The 16408-nt window shown below is 37.7% G+C and overlaps 1 pseudogene; it reads right to left on the bottom strand.

The window, feature by feature from the left end:
- Nucleotides 1-12344: 12344 nt before the first annotated feature.
- Nucleotides 12345-14781, bottom strand: LOC145550670 (uncharacterized; annotated as a pseudogene).
- Nucleotides 14782-16408: the final 1627 nt, after the last annotated feature.

Here is a 16408-nt window from a genome sequence, read left to right as displayed (position 1 = left end):
TTATCGTAGAGACTTGAAATTCGGTACAGTTGTAGAGCTCCCCAAGACACTCAGAATTTACAATTAATGTCATAGTGCAAGTATCCTAGGAAGTCGGCCATTTTGGATTGAAGTTCCGATTTTGAGCCCATTTTGGCCGTTTACAGACGTCGCATTTGATCGAACTCCTCCTAGGGATTTCGATCGATCGGCTTCAAACTCGGTCAGATTGTTCATAAGGCATGGCCGATTCAAAGTTATCAAATTCGTGAGTTTTCGAGCATGCTGAAGGGGTCGTACCAGGGGTCAAAGTTCACCGACTCGCCAGAATGTAATAAACTGTTATATCTCTTACAAATAAACTCACAGAGCCACCAAACTTTCTGTGTGTGATCACCTTTGGATGACCTACGACACCCAGTTGTGAAATTTTGAGATTACCTAAGCCACGCCCCCTTACAACAGGAAGTGTCATGTTTTACTGCGAACGTTCACTATCTGACCCCTTTCACCTAATCAACATGAAACTGTGTCCACAGACAGAAGACATGTTGGTGTGTGAGGGTGTCCAACCCCATTTGGTTTGGATGCAGCAGGTGGGCGTGGCGGCGTGGCGAAGTGACCTTTAACGCCGTCTCCTTACGTTTGGCCTTGAATTCCACAGTTTAAAGCCCAGCTGCACCAAACTCACTAGGTTTGATCCTTGTGGGCCCCTCGACAGGAATCCAGTGTTATTTTTGGTGGGCGTGGCCTAATGTCTCAACAGCGCCCCTTGAAGATTTTAAATAATCAGCCCCAAGCCATTCTTTAACCTACAATTATGAAACTTGGTACACTTGTGTATTGTGTCAGGACCTACAAAAAGCCTCTTGGAGCCATGGTCCAAACCCAACAGAAAGTCGGCCATTTTGGATGAAAGCCGCCATTTGCTGTTTTTCAGAGACGTCGTATTTGATCAAACTCCTCCTACAGCGTTTTAGATACAGACTTCAAACTCAGTCAGCAGAGAGTTCAGAGATTAAAGGTCTAAAGTTATCACAGGAATTTTTGTATGTCAAAGCATGTGGGCGTGGCTAAGTGCCAAACTTTGACTATTCGCCATAAAACATCAAAGTGAAATAACTTCCACATACAAGGTCACAGCTGCTTCAGACTTCCTATGTCTCACTACTGACCAACCCTCATTACATTCTCATGGTCAGATGATGACGTAACCTTAGCTCCGCCCACTTTTGACAGGAATTCACCTGTTTTTTCTACTGTATGTCTTATTTTTACTGAGTAATACATATGGAATTAATCTTCTACCACCTGAGAAATATGACCTGATGATGAACAGCTAAATATTTGTTATTTTTTATGCTTTCATTTTAAATGTCACCAACTTATCTCTTTCACATTGACTTCCTCAGGGCAAGTTTTGTGCAGTGACCATATGACGGCCTTATAAGAAAACCTCTGGGTGAACATGACAGTTGAAGTAGACTCATGTTTTATTTTTCCTCTTTCTGTATATCTTTATAAATAGGAAGTAAGCTGTGTCACCTAAATAATCTGTACTGCTTCATTCATAATGGTTGTTTAGAAAAAACCCCAGCCCCTAAAATACATGTACTGCTGCCTGTGAAAATATTTCTGCACAATTGGAGAATAATTGTGAAATTCTTTCTTTGCGCTATTCACATTTTTGCTCTGCTCTACCAACTGTGCGACTGTGCAGCCCATCACAAAATCATGTTTAGAGATATTGTAATATTGGAAGCTAGATGCCTGACTCAAATACAGAAACACAGAAAATCAGAAAAACGTTAATTATTGTACAACTTAAGAAATTGGGGAAACAAATGAAAGGGGTTCTTGAATACCGGTCTGCAAACCACGCTTGCCAGGACACTAGGGAGAGATGAAAGCAAAGTTCAGATATATACGCCGTACTGGGAATCTGATGACCACACTGGATAACTTACTGGATTGGAAGCTGAAATGCAAAAATTACAAAAAGGGAATGGTCCAGGGCGCCACAGGGGAATTCCACAAGAGAACCTGCTAAATTTCCAGATTTGCTATGTGATGTCACATAAAAGCTCAGAGCGGTGCAAGGTACCTAGATAGGTTAACACTCAGGCACTGACGTGCTAGCAGACTGCTTCTCTTATACTTAACACTGATGGGAGTAAAGAACTTACAGCTGTGTAAAGGTTCAGGAGTAAGGTCCATCCTCCAGGTAATTGTGGTCCCCTGGCTGCATCTTGTGGATAACTACAGAAAACAGCAGAGAACAATCCCCAAAACCCAAGTTCCCAACACATTTTTTTTATATTAACATATGAGGAGCTTTAAAGATTTTTCACTTTTTGTAATGACTTCAACAAATTACATACAACAAAAATCTCACATTTTTCTATTTAAATACTATATTTAAATTGAAGAAAACTAAAACTACATTTGTAAAAAATTCAAGAAAATGAAGAAAGCATAAGAGGTTTCATACTTTTACCTTAAATTGTCAGCACAAATAGTAGGGCAGCTCAAGGAATCGAACCTTGTTCCAAGTGGAAGTACCATTACACCTGCCTTTGCTTTTTTTGTGCTATGTGATAAGGTAAAGCAAACCCTGCATTAAGAACAGCTTCAAAGATAATAAAGATATAGATTAACTATTGAATTTCCATAATATTTTATTGATCCCAATGGGAAATGAGATATCAATGTAAATGACAATATACCAATTGCTAAAATCTTAATGTAATCTTCATGTCTCATTATTAGATTGGGTATGTATCCAACACTTTAACTGTCTAATTTTAAAAAATGCTGTCTTAATGCAAGAAACGAAACCCTTAAAGTAAATTAATTTTAAATAACTACAAAGGTTTTGTTAACTTTTCACATAAAGATGCTTTAACAACTACTATTATACTTTTAAAGAAATTGGAATAGAAATATTTCACTAATAACGTATTGTATTTATATTTTATAAATAAAATTTCATAATATATTGAAATTTTCAATGTCTTATAAATATGTTCATTCGAATCAAGAAAACAAAACCTTTTTTAATGTTCATTATGTTACATGATTACAACAGCTTAAAACCACACATTACACCCTCAGATTACTAAAATTATGATGATGTAAAACCACACATTATACCCTCATGATCACTGAAATATGTTGGCACAACTACTGCCTCAACTTCATATATCTGAGATTTAATATAAACATGATCTATCAAAGTACCCTTTTCAGTGGTTGCTTCCCCAACCATTTGCTGGTATCCTTTATCAGAAACAAATTTTGATATACTTGATGACTTCAAAATATCATCATTAAAATCTCCAATCAGTGCTATTGTGTCATTTTGTTTCTCAAGCCAATCAAGTAACTTTGCTAAATTTTTCTTAAATAGTGACAAAGGATATAATGGTGGTCTGTAAATCACACCCAGGACCATGTTAAAACGACAAAACCGATACACTAAACATTCCAAATTGAGCTCTGGTTGTGGTAGAATTTCAAATTCCACATCATGTGCACAATACATGCCAACACCACCATGCTGTTGGTCTTGCAACGCAATCAATTCAGGATGCATTCTGGTATATGAAAAATGTCGTGGTCGGTTGGAAAAACTATAACCATCTATCATTACTGTATCCGTTTGGGTTGAAGACAACCATGTTTCTGTGACAGCAACACATTTAGGTTTCCAGTGTTCTGTAAAGCAGGCCAAATCTTTTACATGAAGATTTAAACTTTGCACATTCATCAAGAATACAGTAAAAAGAGATGTTTTAAATCTATCCAACCGAAAAGATCCACTCGAAAGGGGCGTCATACTCTTCAGAGCAACAGCAATGTCATCTTTACAATATATCCTTTTTTCATCAAAATCTTGAATCGTCAAACCTAAAAGACTTCTAACACGACTTACAGCGACATAAGCTTGTCCCGGTGAAAATATTTTACTAAAAGAAACAACAGCTTCATCAACAGTTATTCCTTGAACTTTGTGCACAGTACATGCCCATGCTAACTTCAGAGGAAATTGCCGCCGCAAGCCACCTTTAACAGTGGCTCTGTCCTCCTCAGGTTCAATAGGTGTGGATCCAGCAAAATCTGATGATGTGTTGAGACGGCTCTTCCTCTTCTTCATGCCTACTCGATCATCATCAAATTTAACATAGACAACTTTGGGAAACTTTGTCTTTTCTGGTATTAATATTTCTGTAACAGTACCAACAACACCATTAACCAGACCATCACTAATGTCCACGTTTTTACACAGCATAACACGTGCTCCTTTACCCAACAATAGCACTTCCGATAAACAAGTATTTGAAGCTTTTACATGACTCCCATCTAACAACCTCAGTTTTCCTGTTTTTTTGTCATTTACATAATCCTGTGCCCCAATCCTTAAAATTCAGGACAAATCTCATATAAACGATTAATATTGTGCTCATTTACTTGGTTATTAGTTGCAAAAATGTGCAAGGCTGACCTAACCTCACCTGTTTCACAACGTTTTAAAATCTTTAAATCATCAGCAAGGATTGGTTTATCTTTGGAGCGAGTTCTCATCCTGTTAAGCAGTTGAGAAAATACAGCATCTTTTTGCCTCACAATTTCAGTTAATTCTACAATTTGAAATAACTCTGACCATATATTTGTGGCAACACCCTCCGTGTATATCGGCTTCCCTCTAACGGGCGGGAGTTGGAAGAGATCCCCTGTTGTTATGACACTGATACCGCCATAGACGTTCGTGGTTTGTTTAATCTGACGCAATCGACCGTTGACATATGATAAGAGATTGTGATCAACCATTGATATTTCATCTATAATAAGAAGATGCAGATCACAGTATTTTACACGCAAGGAATTTATTTTATCTTCGCCCAAAGGAGTATACGGTAGACGTACATCCTTTCCAATAGAAAAAGTGGTGTGGATTGTTGTCGCTTCTAAATTATACGCTGCAATGCCAGTGGGAGCTGTGAGTAATACGCATGTATTATCAGGAAACCTACACACAGTGGACAATAACCGTTTGGATTCATATTCAATTGCTTTAATTAAATGACTTTTCCCTGTACCGGCGCCCCCGTAATAAATATGTGCAATGGTTCTGGATCTTTTCCATTAACTTTGTCTAAACACCACTGCCGTATTTTATAAAAAACAGAAAACTGTTTTTCATTCAAAGATATAATTAATGCAAGGCCTTCAGATCTACTAATTTGCTTTTTCTCAAATACTGCAATTTCTTTACGGTTAGAACTTAAATCAGGAATATGTTCATGACCATCATTATCTTTTGGTGTTTCTTTACGTAATTCCACACACTCCAAGCGTTCCAATTCAACCTCTGGACACAACTCAGCCCATGCATCTTCCAGCATGACATCACCAGTAACATTGTCCATGGCCTCAAAATGATCAGATTCCAACTCAAATTCACTCCTATTTAAATCTACAACAGACTTTACAGAATGTTTTGTTCCATCAACAAATCCAATAACACCAGTCCTGTAAAAGTCACCATAGGTTTCACAATGTGCAGGTTTAAGTTCACTATCAAAGCGGTAAGGCAGAAATAACTGCATTATGCTTTGATAAAACTTTTCTGGCTGTTTTGTTTCAGAGAAACGTGCATATCGAACAACTGCTGGTTTTGTCCGAGTTCTTTTCGCAACAAACCCAAAATCCTTATTCAACTTTACTGAATTTCTACACTTTTCATTTTTGGTCAAAACACGATACTCTGAAGCAAACTTAGCCAGGCACATATCAGAAAAGACATCATCATTTGGTCTGTTCTTATACCGGTCAACTATACCAGTCATCCACATGTCTTCTGAGGTAAGATCCTGGGATGCAGCTTTTTGTCTCAAAATAGATATCGGTAAGCTCATTTTTGTGATATTATCGCCCGTAGGAACAAAAACAACTTTCCGAGAACACTCCTTTAAATGCATGTTGGTTAGTCGGTATACTGCTTCTTGCGCACAAACATCCCGGTTATGTAAATACACGCTACCAAGTTTCTTTAAAGCCTCTTTAGCACTAACATTTCCATCTTTGGCTGCTTCTCTTTGTGCATTTCCCAAAAGAAGGCCAATTTCTCGCTCACTTTTGGAAATGTAAGACACTATATAAACACAACAAGCATACGCATCAACACAATACTGGATATCAATATTTGCATTCCAGGCTATTAACAGCGGCTTGCTATATTGATTAATCCAGATTTCGTTAATTTGTCTTTTCAATACGACATGAGTATTCCTACTGGATCGCTTGTATGCCATTTCAAATAAATCTTGATTTATATTCAAAGCTTTAAACATTTCTTCAACAGTACTATATGGACAGTTCTCATCTGAGATGGCTTTCTTGACATTTGTTAAAATCTCACTTGCTACATCTCTGTCCATTTTTTTCCTAGTCTTATCCTTACATACGCAATGTGCTTTATCGTTTGTTTTATCCAAATTGCACGTACAAGTCTCAACGGGATCATGATATTTTTCACCGCGACAAATAAAGGTTCGACAAGATGCAGGCCGTGGGAAATTGAAACGACAGACAGTTTTTTTCTTCTTACAAGTTTTTGAATGTCGTTTTGAATGCTGCTGTACAGATGTAACCGCTTCAAACAATGCATCTTCTTCAGTTGGAATTTCACATGACACATACTTATCAATAAATGCAGTAACCTCTTCATCCGTGTTCTTGTCGAGAATTGGAGCACCAGAAATCCAAAAAAGGCAATGACAATGGGGAGAACCACGCTGCTGGAATTCTACACGATAATAGTAGTCTTCAATTTTTCCAATTGGATTTGCAGGAGACATTAAAACTTCCTTTACAAAAACATGCCATCTAAAATCAAACATTCTGGCAGCAGTAACAGGGTTACGACGCAGTAATTCACACTTATCTGCCCACTGCAACTGTTCCAAAGTCTGTGTTCGCCCTTCCTGCTTTAAAATGCTATAAAGTAGATTTGTCCATCTCATATCAGCAGAAGAAAATGAGGCAAACCATGTGGGTTTTCCCAACATTCTAACACAAGCTAGCAAGTCGCGTTGAGCCGACTGCCAGAAAGCAGGTGTGCCTCGAATGGGTTTCAAGAAGCGATATCCCTCATCAAATTCCAACAACTTATTTAAAGAATTTTCATCCTTCAAAACCTCAGTAATATTTTGAGATGTAGAACTTGTTCCTTTACGTAAAGCTATTGATACTTTAGACACAACCTGTTCCAGTTCTGACATGTACTGTGCAAAGAATATATATTCCACATTACGCGCAAATCTACCATCGGCATGAAGAAGTCGGTTATTAAAATAACGACTCAAAGTCAAACGATATTGCCGCTTTTCATGGTATGTGTTAAAACCAGATGGAAACAATACAGGGAAACATTTTGCTTCATTGGTTAAATCAGAAAGCAGTTTTATGGGGTTATTATTTTCACCTGGCGCTACATTTAACACATTATCAACATACACATCCAAAGCTTCTTGGCCTATATCTACCGGCATAAGACAACTGTCCTGAAACATACAGTGTTGCTGTCTGTCATGTAAAAGGTCATCATCATTTTCATCTATGGACATGTCCTCATCTTCTTTAACACTTTCATTCTTTAAAACAGAACTATTTTCTTCTCGAGAAAACTTATTGATCCAAGATTCATTGAACTCTACATCTTTATAATGAAAGTTACAATGTTTCAAGTACCAAAGAGCTTCCTGGACATGTAATGTGTCAACATACTGATAATCATAATGACCTTTATACGTCAATTTACGCTTTAACTTAACAGGTAACAAAGACCCCTCCATATTGCTACGAGGTAGCAGACTGCATGTTTCTACAATATTTGCAGGGACACATGTAACTGGACCGTGAACTCCATTTTGCCCACCTTTCGGCAACGCCAACATTTTCATAAACGGTATATGTAAAGCTATTAAATGTTGCTCCAGAGTATTCAAGCATGCCAACTCATGTGGGATGGGATCAACTGTCAAATTATTGCATGAACTTTCTGGTGGCATTTGACCTCTGCTAATTTTATAATGACAACAATAACAGATATACAACTTATTTCGACAGGTTTTAAGATTGCATTGTGATATGCACGCACTGTTACATCTATGCAGATAATCATCATGTATACATTTATCTGCAATTAAAAACATTTCTTTAGTTTTCCTGTAAGAATCTTTACAACAATTTAACACCTGATGTTTGAATAACAACCGAAAGCATACGCAACACACAAAATTGGGCCCCTCTTTTACTTTGTCCAAAAATCGCTCAACAACAAAATCAAACTCATTTGACTTGATTTTAATTTCTTGTCTTTTAGCTCTACTTGTGATATTATGTGATTCTTATGCTGTGGATTAAGATATTGTTTTCTACTTAACTGTTTCACTTTTCTCTGTGACATTCATCTTCATTATATTTTGTAATGCTTAATTGCTTAATCTTTACTTTGTAAATCTCATCTTCACGATATTTATTTCTCGTCCAATTTTTTTTTGTTCCTTGTATAGCAAATTTGTCTTATACAAATTTCTTTGATTAGATTTTAATTTTTGCCTATGTATCATTTGACTTCTATATTTAATGGCTTGTCTCTCATTCTTGTTATGTCTTAAGTACATTGAAAAACTGTAATTTGCTTTACCACTTAAAACAAGTTTCTTTGCATTTTTCTGACCTTGTGAAGATCTTGTATCCATATGTTGGGTTTTTAACAAAACATTTTCTCCACAAAGTTCAAAGCAAGAGTCTTTATCACCCTGCTTTGCACAAATAACAGCATCAAAATGCTCATTAAGTTTTTGCAAATAAATAGCTTCATTGGTTAAATGTATACTCTTTGAACTATATTTGGTCCACTGTGTGCCATTAAATACACATATATCCAATCCTAACATATTGGCGGCACATTTAAACTCAATTTCAGTAGCACAGTGACCCACATACTTCATCTGTGACTGTTTAACATATTCTGTCACAGAAATAAAATCTTTAGTCAAACTTTTTTCGCATTCTTCTCTATTATTGGTCATGTGTGAAATAACAGAAAGTCTAATTTTACGGTGATTTTTCTCAGAACCACTAAGTGCATAAGCTACAGCTCTGAAAAAACTGTTACCGTCATTTACAATATTTTTAGTCTTACACACATTTCCCAAAGGCCCACGCAATATTACTTTTTGGAAATTATGTTCTTCAAAGTCTATTTTGAAGTTCTTACACAAAGTTCTAGCATTACCTTCAGAAAGAGGAGTAAATAGTAAAGTTTTTGGTTATCTTGTAAAATACCCACACACTCATCTTCAATAGAAGTCTCAGTTTTCATTATATGTGCAGTATTTGGTTCCGTTTTAGCTTGCCGAGTTTTATGCCCCCCAGAAAGATCACTTTTCATGCAATAACCATAACATGTTTGTGAGTTAGGCTGCTTCACACAAACAACCGTCTCATAATGATTTCCACTAATATTTTGCAGATAGATACCGTGATTTGTCAAACTACTCAGACAACTGTATTCAAGCCATTTATCATCGCAAAATGTGAAAATATTAACACCAAAATAATCAGCTGCAGCTTGAATCTCTACTTCAGTTGCCCAGCTGCCAACATACTGCATCCTTGAAATGGCAATATATTGTGATATGGAAGAATACTCACTTCTTAAAATACTATCATACGAGTCCGAATTTCTTTGTAACTGGTTTACAACAGCAAGCCGAATTTTACGATGAGATTTTTGAGTGCCACTGATGGCCTGACTAAGTGCTCTAAAAAAGCAGTTTCCATCACCAACTATTTTTTCTGTCATACATGGCAGACCAAGTTCACCAACTACATAAGATACATAATTTGCCCGTTCAAACTCAACATTCAACTTTCCACAAAGTGACCATGCAATCTCTACAGAGATGGGGTTAAAATACAATTTCTTATTTTGGACATGAGTAACAACCACATCGTCATCACCATCATCCCCGTTTGATGTTTGAAGAACAAATGGATGCTCTACATAAGAATCCTGCATATCCACATGGCTCTGTTCAGAAAGAGGACTACTACTTGGCACAGCAGCTACATGTTTACATGTGCTGCTACTTGAGTCAATCTGAACAATTTCAACTCCACTGATCTCAAATACCCTGGGATGTACATTCAGTTCACCAGAAAACCTGGTAAGATGAGCAAAGACATCATCAAGAGAATTAAAGTGGAGAACAACGCTCTTCCCATGTGCATCTATCATCCCCTCGTGGTTTCTTGCATGGGAGTCTACAAGAGCATAACGTCCATTATGACCGATAAGGGCACAAGTACTCCCACATAATGTCACAAAGCATGCTTCATACCTTCCACAAATCTTACTCAATCCATCCCAGAGAGTAGTATACACACCATTGTCAATTAACTCTCCTTCTACTATATCAACATCTCCAGAAGCATAATTTCCATAAAAACATTCAAATGCTGTCCATCAACACTAATATTTTAGGCAAGTCTGGAATACAAAGAAGCTCATGTCCAGTACTGATTAAATTGCTGTCATGCAAAGATGTGTACAGTTTATCACCAACAGTCAGTACATCGTCCAGTATGTCAGCATTCCATGAACAAACGCTTTTCAGTGTGTGCTTTGTTAAAGCAACAAGACTAATGGCTGCACACTGAAGTCCGCTATATGTAAAACGAGCATCGCCCTGATGAAATGACCCACTGACTGATGCAACATGGCTACTGGAAGCATGGCACGCATCTGTTACGTGCATGTCCTCAGTCAGTGCTCCAGATGCGTCCATGTTACTGGACAACTCTTTGACAGAAATACCGCAGAGTGAAAACTCAGTTGCATGTAATGATTCCCTAAGTTTGTTCAAGTGAACCATTAAATCATTTAAACATGTGTTAAATACGACAACAGGCGTGCCAGATTCTGATGCTAAACCCTCTGAATTCCGTGTTCCAAAATCCGCAACAGCAAAGTACTCTCCATGCTGGATGACCAAGGTGGTTGCATCACGAAGACCAAAGATACACATTCCGTTTCTCATTAAATACACTTGCAATAGCTCATACAGTTCCCCTCCTGGTTGAGATCAAATGTCCCGTTTACCATATCGCCAAGACCTACTTTCCAATGTCGACCAAAATAGCCTGATTTTGAACCAGCTTGCACAACTCTGGTTTTGAACCTGTGCTTGGTCTTTCTCGCGCAATATATCCTGCCAACTTCTGACCCTCTACTCGGACTTCATCTACATTCACAGTCTTCCAGGTACAAATGGGAGAAATGTGGTGTTTTATGGCTGCTGTAACACTACATGACATCAAGGTATCAGGACTAGTCTGATTAGTACCAAGATATGTCCCTGGAACAAGAGACGGTGGAAACCCCTCTGAACACCTGCAAACAACGGGGTTAGCAGCCTGACCTTTGGGTGATGTCTGTGTGCACTTGAAGTCACCCATCTCAGGCATCTAGAGTGAAAATGTGAAAAACATGACATCTCTACATCCTCATTTGGTAAAGGTAATTCATGCAGTCTGCTTCTCTGCCAAATATAATGTATATTACAAATCTATGAAGAGATTTTTTTTATAATACTGAAACTCATTTAGCATGCTATCCCACCAAATTTCCTTTATGTTACTTGCAGGATGCTAAATTCAAAAATACTTTTCCTCTAGATATTCATGCTAGCAGAAAAGGTAAACACATTATTTTTGCTCTGAATTGTATTACACTAAAATGTTAAGAATTAAGTAAATACATTTTAAACTAGCTCTTTTGCACAATTATGGATTGCCATGAGATTACATAACCTGCTATATTTTCTGTGAACCATCAGAGGGTGCTGTAGAGAAATTTAATTATTTTTACTGCTGTCTGCATTTATTTTGATACTTTTATTATTCTTTTTATAAAACCTAGAAAACAATAAAATTGAAGTAGATTCTATTTAAATTCCTTTTAAAGTATTAATGTTAAAACTCCAATGATGTTACTAAGAGTATTGTCAAAAAAAACTTCTAAGAAAGATTTGGAAATTGTACACAGTCTATGTAGCTCTTAGCTGTGATATCCATGCAAGCAGAGAAGCTAACAACATTGTTTTTGCTTTGAACCACTCATTTACAGTAAAATACCACCTCCTCTGATCCATTAACTCAGTATTTACAACAGGAAAGATACCAAATTGTTACTGCAAAAGAATAAAATAAACTTCCAACAATATTTGAAATGTCAAAAATTAGAAAATTGTATACGTTATGAAAATTGTAGACTGAAAAGAACAACACTCACACAACATTTTTTATTTATTAATACACACTGTGGAACACATTATACAAACCCCCTGGCCAGCAGGAACCTCCAAAGGACAGACGCACCCCACACCAGGACAGTCAGACGCCTCCCGAGGACAAGCAGGTTGCAGCGTAAGCTTGACCTACAAATAAATGACACAAAAAACATATCAAGCTGATTTGGCACAAAATCAACAAAGATGCAATGTCAAATGTTTTCAATAAAACACTTAGTAATTCATTCTAAATTACACATTTAACCTTAATGTGAAAAACACTTACAGTGTTTTCAGGCGGCACACATTCAACGCCTCTGACAGGAGTCACACGTGATGCAACTGAAACCTAAAAGAAAAATAAAGAAACAAACAGTTAAATAAAATAATCTGTACTAGAAATGATAAATTAGCTTATGCTTGTACAAACCTCCTGTGTCACACGCCTTCTCTTTGGGACAGCTGGTTTCTGTTTATGTTCCACAGGCTTTGACTACAACACCGCAAAGAATATTGGGAGTTTGTGTTATTTATAAAATAAGATACTAAGAATGTTAGTAGTTGGAGTATTCTGCAAATTACCTCGGTGCCTGTGTGAACATCTGGAAGAGCCGATGGAGAGACTGTCTCCATGGCAACCAAGATAGCGGGTGAGAAACGGACAGGATTTAATTGGATGAAACATTCCTTCAAAACCACAGGAGTCCCATCGCTCTATAAAAGCAAAAATTTAATTATTAAGATACCAGTGACATTGACAATTACATTTCATGAATAGCTACAAGCTTCACAAACTTGGTAATGAACCACTCTTTTCTTGGGTGAATCAGAGAAAGAGTCCAATTCCCCCGAGTGGTTCCTCTGTAAAGGTAGAGCACATATTAGACTTTTAGGATGACTATCAATAGTTGAAGGAACACCTTTCTTTCATTGCAAGCCAATAAAAGATTAATACCTTCCTGCCGGATCTCACGAGTGTCCACTCAGAAGGGTGTGGAGAAGGAGGAGAACGACGAGGACTCTCCACTCCCTTCACTACCACACGGGGCACAAACCTCGGTTTATACGGACGAGTTGCCTGACTCTGCACCAGTGGCTTTGGTGCTGACAACTCCAGGAACTGATAGCCAGCATTCCAAATCAGATTCCTGAGGATGTGCATCCCGTGGTCATCGCTAAGGTGGATCTGCACATTTAAACAGTAATCAGAGATCAAATTAATACTTCATATTAATGCAAATTTGTTGCTTACTGTGTTAAAATGAAAATGTACTTACGCCATCACGACACCACAGAGTGAGACGGTCCAGAGGAAAGTGGTCAGCAGTGGAAAATAGGGAATCCCTGACAACATAATGACAAAATAAATTACATTTTGCAAACACCAAATCACCAAGATAAAATGAAAAAGTTGCAATACATTTACCAACCAAAGACAGAATTATCAATATTTACTACCTACCTAGCTTTGCCGACCTGCGGTGGAATTCTTGCTGGAACAAGTTCTGCTTCTCTCTGGACTCAGTCAAGCGGGGGACAAAGCCGGTACAAAAACCTACAATAAATAACCGATTTAGAAATTTATATCAAAGACCTAGAAAATAATTAAAAAGTTGATGTTTATATCACTGTTTCTACATTCCAGTCCTCAAAGACTATTGCTCTGCATGCTTTATATGTGTAGCAGAAGGGAAATTTCTAAACATGCAGAGCAGTGGTATCTGTGAACTGGGATTGAGAACACTGGTTTTTAATCAACAACAGTGCCCACCTTAGGCCAACGACTACAGACGGTCAACAGGTACCGCTCAATTCCTGTCCGGCTTCTTCTGGATGGCGACTGGCCGTAAGGTTGTTTGACGGAGCCATGATGCAGACAGCGTCAGGCTCCCGAGGTACATTGGCTTTCATTACCTCAAAACGCAAGTCAGCTGCACAGGCTCCAGGGGTAGACATGAAGCCAACTGTAAGCAGCCACTTGGCATCTCAACAATGCCGTCCGCAAAGGACCGCAAATGGGATGCTCCGATGAGAAGGACAAACTAAAATAGTACAAAACACAGCAACATAAGAACTATGCCTACATATTCTATTTGAAATCATTGCACATTGTACTTACTTTCTTATCAGGGCAACCCTCAGGAATGACCAGCTTGTGACAGTGGTTGGTCACTTCACTAGCTGGCCATTTATTCACAGAATGGCGCCAGCCGGTGCACGCCCTATTAAAAACATAATGAAAGAATATATAAAATATAAAATATGTACTCTGGATACTTCATGTGACATACAAATAAGGCATTCAATTTAAATAATATAATTAAACACTCACGTGAAACAAAATCACTAGAAGCATTGGTATCCCTACACGCCCAATTCGAACTACTTCTACCCTTCTTCTTGCAGCTTCGGATCGGCGATGGGACTTTCCTCGAGGCATCTACATTTCAACATGAAAGAATTCAGTGGAAAGAATTGATATTATTGATAATTATAGCAATATAAATTTTATAATGCATCATAAAAGTGAGTACACCCTTCACATTTCTGCAGATATTAAAGTACACGTTTAATTGAAAGTGTATAACTGTGTTTATTCCTTTAATCACTAAGATTAAATCATGCAAGTTTGAAAACATTTGCTCTTTATTTGACAAAGTTATGAGGGTGAACCAAGTATTTTAGCCACCTGAAATAGCCTAATTTTTTTTAGGTGAACATATTTGAGGCAACTAAATATATGGTTCCCTCCGCATAACTCTGGTAAATAAAGAGCAAATGTTACTAAATTGTCTGGACTTATTGATGAGAGGATAACAAAGTTAAAGACTTGCTGTAAAATTAATTTGTTCCTATGAAATAGAGGGTAACAGATTATTTCAGTCAGCTAAAATATATGGTTTCCCTAATAACTCTGAAAAAAATGCGGCGGGAAACTGATTGCTTGTTGACCGATCTAGCTTCTGTATTTGTTCATCAGGGAGTAAGCGAGCGGAGGAAAAAATATCTCATCATAGGACCAAGTCACCAAGATATTGAGAAGAATCATCGCAAATTAAAAATAATAATATTAATTAATGAATTAAAAAGAGCGCTCTTTACAAATACAGTAAAAACAGTTAGTGAGAGCCTGCTAGAACCGATCACGGCTGACTGCAAAACAACTACGACTGGCTGTAAACCAATAGCTGCTGATTCTAAAGCAGCCCCACTTGTTCTGTCCGATTGGAACCTCAGCTATGTGGTTCCAAGAAGTTCGGTGGAACCAGGTCGGAAGTTCTATGCAACACGGTCGGTCCTACTTTCAACCCGTTCGTGCAGTGCGAAAATGGCTTAGAAGACCTCCACACAAGACCTCATTTACTTATTTTACAAATCTGTTATGCTTCTTTTTTAAATAGCAGCTGCGATTAACTAAATGTTACAACTTTGTCATGATTATTGAGTTGTTTTACAGAAAAAATCGATCAGCACATGAAATTAACGATCTGCCCTTCTGGCTGCAAGCGCGCTCCCGACACAGGTGAACATATTTTCACGCGGGAAGCTTACCATCAGTCCATATCGTAACGTAACGTTTAGGAACGATTCCAGGCTTATAATTATTCACGTTAGCAGCAGAAATGACAATAGCTACACTAAGGCTACATAATTGTGCAGTACCTCATATTTTGACCATAATAAAAAGCTGTATTTTTACAAACTCAACGTCATAACGTTTTTATAAAACATATTTTAAAAAACTTACCTCGACGGAAATAGCTTCCTGCACTCGGTGAATCAGCGGAATATGGTTGATAGCTGTTCCAATACACGTCTCCTAACGTTTGGAAGGTTGGTTGAAAACTCTGAGTACGGCAACTGTGCTCAAAGTGGGTCTGTGAAAGACTGATTCAATTCACTGTCGGGAGAACGTTAGAGAAGCCAATCAACCAATGGGTTTAAAAGATACAAAGATGAATATAATTCAACCAATGACCGCTTTGGAACCAACCTCACTGCGTATGACGTTGTGGGACGTTTACGTCTTACGCAGTTGCTCGGCGCCATCTCTGAAGATAAAAGCA

This window comes from Poecilia reticulata, unplaced genomic scaffold, assembly GCF_904066995.2.
Source record: "Poecilia reticulata unplaced genomic scaffold, P_reticulata-male-v2 Scaffold_145, whole genome shotgun sequence".
NCBI lineage: Eukaryota > Metazoa > Chordata > Actinopteri > Cyprinodontiformes > Poeciliidae > Poecilia > Poecilia reticulata.
The sequence above is the reverse complement of the archived record's forward strand: the minus strand, read 5'-3'. Positions and strand labels throughout refer to the sequence as shown.